This window comes from Chironomus tepperi, unplaced genomic scaffold (genome assembly GCF_022539635.2).
Source record: "Chironomus tepperi strain 1889 unplaced genomic scaffold, CSIRO-AGI_Ctep_v1 contig_85, whole genome shotgun sequence".
Classification (NCBI taxonomy): Eukaryota; Metazoa; Arthropoda; class Insecta; order Diptera; family Chironomidae; genus Chironomus; species Chironomus tepperi.
Genome location: NW_027226207.1, coordinates 101 through 12,241, shown reverse-complemented (window position 1 = coordinate 12,241; position 12,141 = coordinate 101). Strand labels below are relative to the sequence as shown.

Here is a 12,141-nt window from a genome sequence, read left to right as displayed (position 1 = left end):
GACTTTGAAAACATTAGAAGCTCATATGAAACAATGAAAGAAGATCATTAGATCTCATCCAGAGTTAGTGATACTGTGTTGATTCAAAACAACTTGAAGAGAAGGCAGAGCTCTTTATGAGAAGCATTGAGAGTATGATTAGAAGCATCAGACATTTATCAATGAATTTCAAAATCGCATCTCATTTTGAAGTTATATCAAGTATTGGTAAGGAAGAACTTGTAAGCAAAACTAACAAGACAGAACAATTTTGTTATCGTTTTCATTGAAGTATTAACCTGAATTAACAACATTCAAGATATAAAAGAACAGAATCATTCTTTTAGTATTTAGTATCATGCAAGATCATCAGAACAGAATCATTCTGATATCAGTCACATCGCACAACAGTTGATCATCTTCATCTAGTATTAATAGAACAGAATTATTCTATTTATACACAAGTTCAGTTCTTAGTAAAACAGAATCATTTTGCTAGAACTAATGAATCACAAGAAATCTGTTACATCAATAAAGTTCAAGTAATAGAACAGAATCATTCTATTATCTTATCAACTTTCAAGACACACATCAAAACAGAATTATTTTGATAGCATCAACATCGTTGCAGAATTCTATTGATTCATATACTAATTCTTTATTTCATCAAGTTGAGGTGGCAGTGTGTTGGCAGACATTTCAACATTTTTGTCAATTCTAGTTAAGCTGGCAGAGTGTTGAATGAAATTCAACATTTTTTATCTTCATGAAAAGTCATCTAAGAAACCTTTGATTTATCAAAGATTTTCACTTCAATCTCAAATCTTATACTAACAACATCACATTATCTCAATATATTTAGAATAAAGATACAGTCCATTTTACAAAGCATTCATTCTCATTTCTACTACACTTTTCAACGATGATTTATATTTTACTTAATTATTTAAGCAATAGCTCTAGATCAAGACGATTAAGACTTACAAGATTTTTTAAAGAACTTTCGAATAATACAATCTTCAATATATTTTACGAGAACGAAAATAGAAAAACGTGAAAAATGGAGTTTTTGAGAACCCACAATATAATGGAGATTTTTCGGATATTCGATTTGATAGTAAGCCAGGCAATCATTAAGATCGATTCAACAGATCAAACCGTTATGAAAAGAAGTACTTCTCAACGATAAATTCAAAGAAAAGTCTGGAAGAAGGAGACTATTGTTATTTAACGAAGATATGTAGAAAATTCTTGCTTAAATTAAAAATAAATTAAATTTGCTTGAAAATTCATACAAATCGCACACAGTAAAGCATTCAGTTTCACAAAAACCATGGGTCGTCATACATTTAAACGAAAATACTACTTTTCAGCTTGAACAGCCCAAAAGTTACTATATTTTTAGAATTTTTATTTTATACACTAGTTTTTCCGTCAGTAACATGGACAACATTTTTAATATAAATTAGAAGTTTTCGAAATGTTTGTAGCAAATTTTTAAATTAAATATAGCAAGTATATCTCGCTTCAAAAGATTGCATTCGACTCATTAGATTTTTTTTTTTTGTTTATGAATGCACTTTAAACGACTGCAATGGACTCCTAATAGGTCCTAGACGGATATTTTTCTTTGAAAACCTAGTTCTAAACTTTCGTTTTCATAGGTAGTAAATTCCATCATATGTGTAAATTTAAAAATTTTAGATTTTTTTAATTCCTGCATGAATAATAAGCCCTCGATAAAACGAGGACATTCAACATTTTTCGTATTTCCCTCCATTCTTTAACAAATCGAGTACAATGTCTCTGAATATGCAAACTTTTTTTTATCTCAACACTGCTTATTTTGTTTATAAGGTTTTGCACAGTAAAGTGGACTAAATCAACAAGATCTATCCAACAAAAGCGAGAGTTGGTTATATGGAAGTATATACTAGGACTCACCCTTGATCCTATGGACTTCAGTGGCGTCTCTGATGGCATTAAAAGTCTTCCTCACATTAATGATTTTTAGTGAACAATTCGTTTTTACGATAGGAACGAAGGATTTTGTAATCTGAGCCTCAGCAATCGAACTAAATGTGATGAAAAGAAAGATTTTTGATGAATGGTGAACGAAATATGATTCTCGTAATTATCAAGTCAAGAGTTAAGTTCTTTTCATTTTTGTCCCAGCGATCAGTAATTGATAATAGATATTAAGTTTCCTACTCAAAAAGAGATCCATTGAGATTCAGGTCACTTCCAGACCTAATAAACAAGATCCAGTAAGTTTCAGATCACTTCCAGACCCACAAAACAAGATCCAGTAAATTCCAAGTCACAATACTAGAAATTTAAGAACTTCATCATTTAACGGATTTTCAGTATTCAAACCACATAACGGTCAAAAAAAATTCAAACTTTGTTCAGTAAACACTGTAAAAACATCAAAAAACATTGAAGAACACTGTAAAACAATGAAAAAACGTGTTGTTGTTTTTGTTGTTGCTGAATATGAAAATTAAAATTTGTTAATTATAGCATTTATGCGTAGATTTGAAACTTTTAAATACCCGTGGCCGCAATAACTTTATGGAACTGATCTTTTAAAACTATTCCGAGCTCTCTACGATGTCTAGATAAAAAGTTTTTATCGTCAGCCGAACACTCCGCGGAAGTTAGCGGCTTTTCGCTGATTTTGCTTTTCGCTGATTTTTTATGAAGAAAACGCTGATTTTTTGACTTCCAAAAACGCAGATTTTTTTACCTAAAAAACGCTGATTTTTTGTATGGAACAAAACGCTGATTTTCAATTGAAAAATTCGCTGATTTCAAAAAAAGACATTTTGCTGATTCTTATGTAAAAAAAATCGCTGATTTCTGGCATAAAAAAAGCAGATTTTTGAGGGAAAAAAAACGCGGATTTTTATCAAAAACACATTTTTGGTAGATTAGGAATGTTCACATCCTGAGCTTGATTGTGACTTTTGACATCGACAGAAGTTTTGCAGAATAATTTTCACACTCTATAAAAAAAAAGTTCGCTCATGCCATGACTTGAACCCATGACCTCATGTTGCAATAGTCTTAACTATAACCATTGCGCCACAAAGATATATTATTTCATATTTGACTTTTGGCAATTTTTCATATATATATAGATATATAAATATTTATTTGATATAATTATTTTAATTATAATAAATATCAAGAAATTTTAATTTTTTTTTCACATGAATAAAGAATAAATTTTACGTAAGTTTTCATTATTATTTCAGAGATAATATCCTTATCTTATGAAGTATATAATTACATACAAAATTTACGAGATAATATCCTCTTGTGAAGTATATAAGTTCATACAAGAACTCTGTTCTCGTGAAGTATATAATTTCATACAAAATTTCTGAAATAATAATGAAAACTTACGTAAAATTTATTCTTTATTCATGTGAAAAAAAAATTAAAATTTCTTGATATTTATTATAATTAAAGTAATTATATCAAATAAATATATATATAAATGAAAAGTTGCCAATAGTCAAATATGAAATAATATGTCTTGGTGGCGCAATGGTTATAGTTAAGACTATTGCAACATGAGGTCATGGGTTCAAATCATGGCCTGAAATCATCGATTTTTTTGCATAGAAATCAGAAAAATTTATTTTTTTGAAATCAGCGAATTTTTCAATTGAAAATCAGCGTTTTGTTCCATACAAAAAATCAGCGTTTTTTCGGTAAAAAAATCTGCGTTTTTGGAAGTCAAAAATTCAGCGTTTTCTTCATAAAAAATCAGCGTTTTTTTATAGATATCAAAAAATCAGCGAAAAGCAAAATCAGCGAAAAGCCGCTAAAATATATTGAGTAGCCGAACAGACATACATTGTGTCTTATTAAGCTACCTTTTTGAAAAAAATTTCAAAAATGCCCTAAAAAGTGTTTCCTAAACAAAATTCGAATTTATCGTAGCCATTAATATAATTGATGTAGTAGTACTATGAACAAGAAAAAATCTCAATACAGACCAAATTGCTGTCTCAGGTCACGAATTTGGTAAAATATTGCGTTTTTGATAATAAATCTTATCTATGTTAAGTTTAACACGTAATTTGAAAATAAACGAGTATAAATAATTTTTTTTGGCGATGTTTTATGAACACCAAATTTTTAAATTTTCATTTAAAAGAAAAATTTTAAAATTTACCGGAAAATGAAATTCAAAAATTTGTTATAAGGTGACTTGAGGCTTACTGAATTCTATTTAGTGGGTCGTGAAGTGACTTATTTGTATTTTTTTTTCTTTATCATTTATATTCAAGTTTAGACGTTCGCTATTTAAGGGGGGAGGGAGGGTCTACGATTATATTTACCGTTTGCATGTGTATGAAATTTCCTGATAATCGGATTGTCAATGAAAATTGTGATTTATATTTGCAGACAATTTTCTCTCAGCAATTGTTCTGTCGACGATTAAATGACTGCTGGCTGCATACCAAGGCAACTGGATAAATAAAAATCATTTGTAGTAGATACATTTGTTGAAAATAAATCCAATTATTGATTTTTATTGATTGCGAATCCAATTATAGGAGATGATGATGTTGCATTTCGATAAAGATAGCTAAAAAGTGAAGAACATATTGATTTAGTTAAATTATAAGATCTAAAACTTAAGATGCTGATTTAAAGAAAAAAATTAAGAAACCAAAACTTTGGAACTTTTAAAATTCTGCGGATTGGCCCAAATTAAAAATTGAACTTAATTTGTACCGCAACAATTAAACCATCCATCAACCCAAATAAAATGTGCATTCCAAACTTCTATTCAAAAAAAAAAAATCATGAATTAACAAAAAATCTGATTTAAAAAAAATTACAAAAGTCCTCGTCTTATTGATCAAGAGAACTTAAGCGAATTTTTGTCCCTGCGATCAGTAATTGTTTAATAAGTCACTTCCAGACCTCCAAAACGATATCCAGTAGAATCTAAGCTACTGTCCAACCCACAAAACAAGATCCAGTCATACAAGATCAAATTGAATCTAGGTCACTTCCAGACCTAAAAAAAAACAAGATCCAGTATGATCTAGGTCACTTCCAGATCTAAAAAATAAGATCCAGCAGGATCCTCGTCACTTCTAGACCTTTAAAATGAGATGCAATAGGATCCAGACCTATAAAAATAAGATCCAGTAGGATCCAGGTCATTTCCAGACCCTCAAATAAAGATCCAGTAGGATCCAGGTCACTTTCAGATTCACAAATCAAGATACAGTAGTATCCAGTTCACTTTCAGACTCACAAATCAAGATCCAGTAGGATTCAAGTCACTTTCAGGCCCTCAATTCAAGATACAGTAGTATCCAGGTCACTTTCAGATTCACAAATCAAGATACAGTAGTATCCAGTTCACTTTCAGACTCACAAATCAAGATCCAGTAGGATTCAAGTCACTTTCAGGCCCTCAATTCAAGATACAGTAGTATCCAGGTCACTTTCAGATTCACAAATCAAGATACAGTAGTATCCAGTTCACTTTCAGACTCACAAATCAAGATCCAGTAGGATTCAAGTCACTTTCAGGCCCTCAATTCAAGATACAGTAGTATCCAGGTCACTTTCAGATTCACAAATCAAGATACAGTAGTATCCAGTTCACTTTCAGACTCACAAATCAAGATCCAGTAGGATTCAAGTCACTTTCAGGCCCTCAATTCAAGATTCAGTAGGATTCAAGTCACTTTCAGGCCCTCAATTCAAGATTCAGTAGAATTCAGGTCACTTCCAGACCCACTTAGAGACAAAGTTTTTGATAAAATTGTGTTAAAAATTTAAAACTTACTTTTTCTTAGCAATTTTTGTTCATTTATCTTTTGATTTCTTCTTCTTTTTCTTCTCCAACTATTCATCTGTGTATAAATATCTCTTTAAATACTCCTGGTCTATTTTACCTCGTTTTTCTTAACTTTCTTTCTTGTTACTCATTTTGCACGTTTTTTGTAATTTTATTAATTTGTTAAGGAAAAAGTTGCAAACAAAACTAAAGTTCAAATTTAGTTCAATTTTAAAACTACAGTTAATGTTCACTTTTATTTTATTATGATTACGTGCCAATAATTCATTAATAAGTTACTTCTCCGATCCAGTAAGATTTGTGGATCAGAAAAGTGACTATTTAATGAATAGTAATAAAAATAAAATATAAGTGGACATTAACGGCTGTTTTAAATTGAAATCGAAAATTGAACTTTAGTTTTGATTGTAATTTTGTCATCAAAGACATATTAATTATAAATTAAGTAAAATAGTCCAAAAGGAGGAGTCAAAGAGATCTAAATTCACCGATGAACAGTTAGAGAAGATGAAAATGAAGTAATCAAAAGAGAAATGTACAAAAATTGGTAAGAAAACGTAAGTTTTATATTTTGAATCAGATATTTAATTAATTTTTTTTTTAGAATGGAAGCTTGAAATGCACAATTTAGAGATGAGATCTTTATGCACAGATGAAAAGTTGGAGAAAAAGAAGACAAAGAGATCAAAAGAGAAATATAAAAAAACCGTAAGTTTTATATTTTTTTATGAGATATTTAATAAATTTTATTTTATTTTTTTAGAACGGAAGCTTGGAATGCAAACTGTGTGACAAGAGTGATTTGTATGCTGCATTGATGAAATATCAGCAACAGTGACAATGAAAGAAATGAAGAAAATCTGATGAGTCGTCGAATTTTACAAGCAAAATATTTCTCCGCATGAATTGTCAATACAAATTGGATTACACTGCTTTTATCAAATCAAATTTAATTAATAAAACACATACATTTGACACAATAATGCATTCAATTGGTAAACAATTAATAATCGTAAAGCGTTTTGTACGAAAAATACAACTTTCCAAAAAATTTCAGATTTATTAACACAAATATTACACAAACATATTAAAACAATTAACTAAAATTTGTTGATGTAGCTGATTCCAATCGATGCTGCTGTTCCTAGCTGAAGACACCTAAACAGAAGAAAAATAACAAAATTAATGAATAAAAACTAAAAATTTTGTTTACGGAAATGTTTTTCCGATTTAATTAATTTTAGTTGACTTTACTCACCATTTATCATGTGTATTCCATCCTTTTAGACGTTATGTGTGTGCTGAAATTAAATAAGATGATTAAAACCTAATAGAAATATGTAAAATAATTATTTTTTTCACAGCTGAAAATTTTGCAGAAAATTAATTATTGCCACTGAATGATAAAGAATTTACCTACACAAGTTGAGTTTGATCATCTTATTCGGTCACTGTGGATCTATTTGTGAGGTAAAAAAATTAATTTAATTAAATTTTTGGGTGACTTATGAAAAAAAATTTTATATTATTAATTATTAAATAAATATTATTAATAAAAATATTTTTAGAAAACATTTTACAAGGCATTTTTTGATGATGTCAAGGAGAAATTGTTGAACTTTTTTGTTGAAAAAGTTAATTATGCACACTGATGACTGCATTACGCTTCCCATAAACAGTGAGCATCTATTAGTGATCATGAAAATGTTGAAATTTTGGGAATATATTTGTTGATGAGTGAATGATTGAATATATTAGATAGACTCATAATCACTAATATATCGATAAAGGAGCCTAAAAATGAAGATCCAGTGGAAATAAAATGAAATTGGAAAAATGGATTGCTTAGATTTTTTGATGTCAAAAATTTAGTATTAATTTTGAGTATTTTAACGTTACTTACGATAATTTCTCGAGTGTATTCCTTATTATTGGTCCTTAAATGTGTGGTGGATGTAATTTTTGTGATTTAAAAGTAGCTGCAAGAGAGTAAATTAATTATTTTTTTGGGAGCTAAAAATTTTGTGTAAAATAATTTTTTGTGACTAAATGATAAATATTTTACCTAAACAAGTTTAGTTTAATTAATTTATATGATGACTGTGGATCTATTTGTGTGCAAAAAAAATTAATTTAATTACATTTTTGGGTGACTTATGAAAAAATTTTTGAGTAAAAATATTTTTAGAAAACATTTTTTTGTGACTAATCCGTGCATATTTGAATTAGACAAGTTGAGTTTTATCTCTTAATTAACTCACTGCGGTTCCATTTCGAGCATCAAATGTTAATTTAGATGAAAAAAAGGGTGATTTTTGGACTTAGGAATTTTATAAGGGGGCGGCGGGGGCGTAATAGGGCGGGAGGTGTGGGGAGTTCCCGTGATGATTAAAAAATGAAAGTCTGATAAAATAATTAATTTAACTAATTTCTATTATGATTAAATTACTTAATTATGTTTCAATGTATTCCTATTATGATTTTTTATGACTTCTATATTTTATTTCAGTGAATCATTCATTAATTAATGAAATATTAAGCAAAAAATATTTTTCATAAAAAATTTATTTTTTCATACAAAATATTATTTTCTCATACAAAATATTATGTTTTCATAGAAAAAATTTTACAACGAAATTTTTGAATTTAAATTTGTAGAACACTTATGAACACCAAAGTAAGAAACACACACAAAAAAAATTTTTTTTAAACGCATATTTTTATTTTAAAATTTTTTTTGTACACTAATTAACATCGAAGTAAGAAACACACATACTATAAAAAAATTTATAACACATTTTTAGCGCATTTTTGGAATTAAAGAAATGAGATAGGAATAACTTAGCTGAATAGCATTATGCTTTGCATTAGTTTGACGAAATTTTATGATTTACCGACTGTTTCAAATTTGAAATGTTTTTGAATTTTCCTGTAAAATAATCAAGCAAGCAAAAATAATTCCGTAGAAAATAATCAATTTAACTAGTTTAATCTTAAAATTAAGTGCTGTGGACAAGAAAAGTACATACATAAACTTATTATCTACATGATGTAAGTAGTAGAAACTCACTATTTTGTATTAATGTGATAAATTTTAATTTTTTAATAATTATTTCTAGACAATTAAGAAATCGACTTATTGAACGCATTACCCGAGGAAATTTTCAATGAAATTATAACTTATTTTAATGCAAAGGATGTCCTGAAAGCATCATTGGTCAGCAAACGATGGTATTTAATGATTGGAGAAGCATGTATGAGAAAAATATCAACAAAATACACTCAGTTCAACTGCAAAAATGATGTTGATCCATTGTTAAACATATTATCTACATGATGTAAGTAGTAGAAACTCACTATTCTGTAGTAATATGATAAATTTTAATTTTTTAATAATTATTTCTAGAAAATTAAGAAATGGACTTATTGAACGCATTACCCGAGGAAATTTTCAATGAAATTATAACTTATTTTAATGCAAAGGATGTCCTGAAAGCATCATTGGTCAGCAAACGATGGTATCTAATGATTGGAGAAGCATGTATGAGAAAAATATCAACAAAATACACTCAGTTCAACTGCAAAATGATGTTGATCCATTGTTAAAAAGTGAACGTAAAAATCAGAACTTAATCATTGGATTTGATCACAGTCGTATAAAGGAATTAGGCGCTGAAGTTAACATCCGAGCAATACTGAAGAAATTCTCAAAATCACTTTGTTCTCTAAAGACATCACATGACTTCCAGCGAATCTGTGAATTGCCAAATTTAAAAACTTTTCATTTCTAAGGAATAGATTAAGAATACATGCTAATTATTTTTGCACAAACGGATTATTGACAAGGAGCACAAATCTCAGGAAATTGAACATTCAGTGTGGGGAAATGAACATCAAGTCACAAAAAATCTTTATTGAGTCGCTTAAGAATATGGAATAAAAATTGAAATCGTTGACACTTAATCAGCTTGATATTTTAGAACATTTACATGCAACTGACTTTAAATTTAAGCTTGAAGAAATTGATATTTTTGGCTTTCTTTTTTCATTTTGGTACAGCATTGATACAATTTATGATTTCTTGCGAATCCATTTTACTGGATCTTGTGTTTTAGTTCTGGAAGTGACCTGGATCTTACTGGATCTTGTGTTTTAGTTCTGGAAGTGACCTGGATCCTACCGGATCTTGTTTTTGAGGTGACTTATTAATCAATTACTGATCGCTGGGACAAAAATGCGCTTAAGTCCCTCGATCAATAACACGAGGACTTTTGTAATTTTTTTAATTTTGAAATTTTAGATCATCAAAGTGAGAAACAAATACATGCAAAAATTTTACAACGCATTTGCTTTAATTCAAAAATTCTTTGTAGACTAAAATACATCAAAGTAAGAAACACATACATGCAAAAAATTTACAACGAATTTTCTTTAATTAAAAAAGTCTAAGAGATGGTTGAGGTAGCGTTGGAAAGGTATTAACAAGAGGCAACTTTCGTACCTTGACACCAAAGTACGAAAGTCCTTGTGTGAGGAGATAGAGCGCATTTTAGTTTTTCAACTTCAAAGTGTCATAGCTCGGAGACGAAGAAGAGTTAAGAGATGGTTGATACAGCGTTGGATAGGGGTCAACACGAGGCAAATTTCGTCTGAAGACACCAAAGCGTGAAAGTCCTTCTGTGAAGCACCAGAGCAAATTTTTGAAAAACACGTGTTTTTTTCAATTTTTTCGAAAAAACACGTGTAGCTCGGGACTGGTAACGAGTTAAGAGACGTGTGATACATCGTTGGATAGGTCTTGGAGAGACGCAACTTTCGTTCTTTGACACCAAAGCGTGAAAATGCTCCTGTGAGGCGCCAGAGCAAGTTTTCCGAAAACAATGGAAAATGCTGAGTCATTGTCCATTGTTTAACTTCAAAGTGGAATAGCTCCTAAACGGAAAGGAGTTAAGAGACGTGTGATACATCGTTGGATAGGTCTTGGGGAGGAGCAACTTTCGTTCTTTGACACCAAAGTACGAAAGTCCTTCTGTGAGGAGATAGAGCGCTTTTTTCGAAAACAATGGAAAATGCTGAGTCATTCTCCATTGTTTAACTTCAAAGTGGAATAGCTCCTAAACGGAAAGGAGTTAAGAGATGGTTGAGGTAGCGTTGGAAAGGTATTAACAAGAGGCAACTTTCGTACCTTGACACCAAAGTACGAAAGTCCTTGTGTGAGGAGATAGAGCGCATTTTAGTTTTTCAACTTCAAAGTGTCATAGCTCGGAGACGAAGAAGAGTTAAGAGATGGTTGATACAGCGTTGGATAGGGGTCAACACGAGGCAAATTTCGTCTGAAGACACCAAAGCGTGAAAGTCCTTCTGTGAAGCACCAGAGCAAATTTTTGAAAAACACGTGTTTTTTTCAATTTTTTCGAAAAAACACGTGTAGCTCGGGACTGGCAACGAGTTAAGAGACGTGTGATACATCGTTGGATAGGTCTTGGAGAGACGCAACTTTCGTTCTTTGACACCAAAGCGTGAAAATGCTCCTGTGAGGCGCCAGAGCAAGTTTTCCGAAAACAATGGAAAATGCTGAGTCATTGTCCATTGTTTAACTTCAAAGTGGAATAGCTCCTAAACGGAAAGGAGTTAAGAGACGTGTGATACATCGTTGGATAGGTCTTGGGGAGGAGCAACTTTCGTTCTTTGACACCAAAGTACGAAAGTCCTTCTGTGAGGAGATAGAGCGCTTTTTTCGAAAACAATGGAAAATGCTGAGTCATTCTCCATTGTTTAACTTCAAAGTGGAATAGCTCCTAAACGGAAAGGAGTTAAGAGATGGTTGAGGTAGCGTTGGAAAGGTATTAACAAGAGGCAACTTTCGTACCTTGACACCAAAGTACGAAAGTCCTTGTGTGAGGAGATAGAGCGCATTTTAGTTTTTCAACTTCAAAGTGTCATAGCTCGGAGACGAAGAAGAGTTAAGAGATGGTTGATACAGCGTTGGATAGGGGTCAACACGAGGCAAATTTCGTCTGAAGACACCAAAGCGTGAAAGTCCTTCTGTGAAGCACCAGAGCAAATTTTTGAAAAACACGTGTTTTTTTCAATTTTTTCGAAAAAACACGTGTAGCTCGGGACTGGCAACGAGTTAAGAGACGTGTGATACATCGTTGGATAGGTCTTGGAGAGACGCAACTTTCGTTCTTTGACACCAAAGCGTGAAAATGCTCCTGTGAGGCGCCAGAGCAAGTTTTCCGAAAACAATGGAAAATGCTGAGTCATTGTCCATTGTTTAACTTCAAAGTGGAATAGCTCCTAAACGGAAAGGAGTTAAGAGA

At 30.9% G+C, this 12,141-nt stretch overlaps 4 long non-coding RNA genes across 4 annotated transcripts; 2 read left to right on the top strand and 2 right to left on the bottom strand.

Annotated features, from left to right (window-relative positions):
- Positions 1-1,923: 1,923 nt before the first annotated feature.
- On the bottom strand, positions 1,924-5,866 carry LOC139086611 (uncharacterized). Its single transcript, XR_011544038.1, has 3 exons — positions 5,807-5,866; positions 4,335-4,585; positions 1,924-2,054 (listed from the first exon to the last, which is right to left on the bottom strand). It is a non-coding gene; the product is annotated as an uncharacterized lncRNA (long non-coding RNA).
- Positions 5,867-6,192: 326 nt separating this feature from the next.
- On the top strand, positions 6,193-6,788 carry LOC139086521 (uncharacterized). Its single transcript, XR_011544029.1, has 3 exons — positions 6,193-6,365; positions 6,423-6,526; positions 6,582-6,788. It is a non-coding gene; the product is annotated as an uncharacterized lncRNA (long non-coding RNA).
- An 85-nt stretch (positions 6,789-6,873) lies between these two features.
- Positions 6,874-7,776, bottom strand: LOC139086520 (uncharacterized). The gene is made up of 5 exons (XR_011544028.1): positions 7,722-7,776; positions 7,399-7,612; positions 7,235-7,277; positions 7,077-7,119; positions 6,874-6,976 (listed from the first exon to the last, which is right to left on the bottom strand). It is a non-coding gene; the product is annotated as an uncharacterized lncRNA (long non-coding RNA).
- A 973-nt stretch (positions 7,777-8,749) lies between these two features.
- On the top strand, positions 8,750-9,806 carry LOC139086414 (uncharacterized). The gene is made up of 3 exons (XR_011544008.1): positions 8,750-8,869; positions 8,938-9,156; positions 9,225-9,806. It is a non-coding gene; the product is annotated as an uncharacterized lncRNA (long non-coding RNA).
- Positions 9,807-12,141: the final 2,335 nt, after the last annotated feature.